Source organism: Pteropus alecto, unplaced genomic scaffold, assembly GCF_000325575.1.
Source record: "Pteropus alecto unplaced genomic scaffold, ASM32557v1 scaffold101, whole genome shotgun sequence".
Taxonomy (NCBI): Eukaryota; Metazoa; Chordata; class Mammalia; order Chiroptera; family Pteropodidae; genus Pteropus; species Pteropus alecto.
This window is the reverse complement of record NW_006432945.1, coordinates 176,792-180,077: the sequence shown is the minus strand read 5'-3', so window position 1 is coordinate 180,077 and position 3,286 is coordinate 176,792. Positions and strand designations below refer to the sequence as shown.

General features: G+C 51.2%; 1 non-coding gene across 1 annotated transcript; it reads right to left on the bottom strand.

The window, feature by feature from the left end:
* Positions 1–2,645: 2,645 nt before the first annotated feature.
* On the bottom strand, positions 2,646–2,719 carry TRNAE-UUC. The gene has a single exon. It is a non-coding gene; the product is annotated as a tRNA-Glu (tRNA).
* Between the last annotated feature and the right edge of the window lie 567 nt (positions 2,720–3,286).

Below are 3,286 nucleotides of genomic sequence, written 5' to 3'. Positions count from 1 at the left end.
AGCGAGTGAGATTTCACAGGCTGCTTGGACAAGCAGAATGCCTGGGTGACGATAATTTAAAATTAGATTGTTTTTGTCCCTGTTATAAAAATTACTATAAAGAGTATTTGTGTACTTTCAGTTAAAAAATACATTAAAAAAACAAACTTCCTGTCCTCTAGGGCTTTGTAGTGTATCTGATACACAAAGAGGCTGTTTGGAGGTTGAAAAAACCCAGCGTTGACATTTCTGCCCTGTGTGTCATAGGTAACTCCATGCGGTGGAGGGACGAGGTTGAGGGGTGGTGAGGCAATGCTTTATTCTGCTGAACAACAGTCTGAAACCATACTTGGCCCCCCGCCGTGCTAGATGCTGGCCAGCACCGGAAGGCACCGCTGAAGGTAGAAGGGGAGAGCTCTTGAGCTCCTGCACCCCAAGCACAGCAAGGAGCAAACTTGGGGACCCCTGGGGGCCACCACTGCTTGATACTGTGACACGGGCTCTTCCTCCCCTTGCTGTGGCTCCCCCCTTGCGTGCTTCGTGGGGTTTTGCTTTGTGGGCAGGTCAGTTTGTGAGGGAGTTTTAAGTTCTTTCAGGAACCCCTCCTATACATCACAGTGTTGGGTTCAGACTGCATGTCCTCACATTAATGGATGGTGAAATCAATTTAGTAGGTTGAGACCAGAGTTTAAAAAAAAAAAGCATAATAGAAAGTGTTAGATTGGGTAGTATGTAGTAAAGGTGAGTGTGATTTCATGAAACTTTATTTCAGTTACATATATCCATCTTCATATACACAAATGCTCGTGTGTGTGTGTGTGTGTGTGTGTGTGTGTGTGTGTGTGTGTGTACGTGTACTGGATCACCTTGTAAACTTTATTTCTTATTGTAGGTCAGGGTCTTAAAAATTTGAGACATTCTCCTGGAAGGGTTTCTTTGCCCTTGACGTAGACAGCAGGTTCCAGCCACTTCCCCAGAGGCTGTGTCTGTGGAGATGCGTGGCGAGCGGGCTTCGGTGAAGAGGAGCAGAGTCAGGCTCCCACAGCGTGATCCGGGCTCCTCTGCACTGCTCACCCACTGTGGCTCCCTCTTCCCCGTGCCCGGTGCTTCCTGATGCAGAGAGCTGTGGGGAGAGGCCCGGAGAACATCAAGGCATGGGAGCAGAGGTCGCCTTGCCCTGCATGTCACCAGGTATGACTCCTGGAGTGCAGCCTGTCAAGCTCCTGCCTCCTCTCTCTTCTGTTTCCTGATCTTATTAGCTCCTTTCATACCCGGGGCAGGGCAGGGAGAGGAGGGCCATTGACTTATTATCTTGCTCTGTTGTTATGTTTCTCAGATTCATTGGGTGAGGGGTTAGCATTCACAGTCTGGGGGAGATTCCTGGCAAATTGGAACAAGCCGGCTCTTAGTGATCCCACTTAGACATCTGAGTCTCTGGCTCGTCTTCCCCCCAAAGGAGGGGAGTCCTTCTCGGATCCTAGCTGCTTCTCCTTCTACCGGCAGAGTGCTGACCCACTTGTCGTACCTCAAATAGAGTTTAAATTAGGACCTTTAATCTGTAAGAGGCTTACAACTCGTTGGTGGCCAGCTGCCCTGGATATCCATGTGGGCAGAGCTGGGCTTTGCCTGGCTGCTGCTGTTGGGTTTAGGGAATCACGGGGGTCGGTGGCTTCGTGGCTGAAGCGACTAGACACGTGGCCTCACTCGTCGAGGCCTGGGAATCAGAGGTCCCGGGGAGCAGAGTTGTTCGCTTAACGTTCCTTATGCCGGCGGCACTTACACACCCAGGCCCTGAGAGTGGGTGGGTGGCGTATCTCGGGGGGGAATGGGGTGAGGTCTGTCCTTATAATGATGGAGTGGAGAATCCAGAGTTCCATGGCCTTGGGTGCTGGTCCTGCTTCTCCTGGGCACTGAGCCAGGGTCCTTGCTGATGTGCAGTTAGCTCTGCGGGCTCAGCATCTGTTTTCATTCCACAAATATTTATTAATCAAGAGCTGTGTGTCCAGTACCATGCTGGGTACCATAGAGGACAAAGAGAAGCATGATAATGAGGACTACCCCAAATTTCTCAGTGTCTCTGAGGAGATCAGACTAGTATATAATGAAGCGTTCATTCATTTCACAGGCAGATACTTATTTCACTGGTAGCCGTTCAGGGTAGCCAATCATAAATGAAGTTCCAAAGTCATAGGCGTGAGGGGAAATATTGTTGGAGACCTGAGAAGGGAGAGGGCCCTGGGCTGGTCAGAGTGGGCCCTGAGTGGTGGGGTTCAGAAGGATGGGGAGAGGGGAGGACACCGAAGGTGGGAAAAACAGGCAAACAGAGGTGGGGCCAGCAGGTGGCCCCCCTCCTCAGTGCAGGCGGCTGCGGAGCCTCTTCCCCTTCCCACTTCTTGGAATAGTCCCAGTTCCCATCCCGGAGACTCTTACTCCTGGGACAACATAGAGACAGATCTTGGGTGCCTTCTCATTTCTCCTCCTCTTCTCCGCCCCTTTAATTCTCCCCCACCCCCCACTTCCACCCCTGACCTACAGATACTGCTGTCTCCCCTTAAGAACTGGATATCTGAATGTGGGGCGTCTCCTCCCACGCACTCAGGGCGTGCATCAAGGGCCTGGTGCCCCCGGCGCACTCGGGGGGCCTGGTGTACCCGGGGTACGGTCCGTGGCTCCACTTGGGGTGCGAACCCAGGACCTTCTGCATGAAAAGTAGACGTGCTAACCACTACACTATGGAGCCACCCCTTCTCTTTATCGTAATGACATTGATAATATTCCTAACTCTTATTGAACACTTACTACATGTCACTGTTCTGTGTGCTTTATCGTTTTGCTAAATTTTCGCAGCGATGCCCTGAGGCAGGTGTTGCATGCCATCATGTGCATTTTACAGTCGATGCAAGTGAGGAATAGAAGGTTAAATAATGTGCCCAAGGTCACAGAACAAGGAAGCGGGTGGTCAGGAGTTCCCCTGGGCAGTCTGGAGGCAGAAGCCCATGCTCTTAACCCACGGTTTTCTGAACTTGTCTGAACGCTGGAATCACCAGGGGCGCTTTTAAAATTTCCAAAGCCTTGGCTGGTTACTTTACAGCCCAGACCAATCACATCAGAGTCTCTAGGGGGTGGGGCTCGGCATCAGTCATGTTTTGAAGCTTCCCCGGTGGTTTCAGTATGCAGCCAGGTTCATAAACCACTCTCTTAACCTCTGACTTTCAGGGCCTGTGACTATTCGATTGAATACATTTTTATCTCCCAAGGCAGAGGGGCCTTCCCTGGTCCTATCCTGAAGGCCTGTCCGTATCGCCCA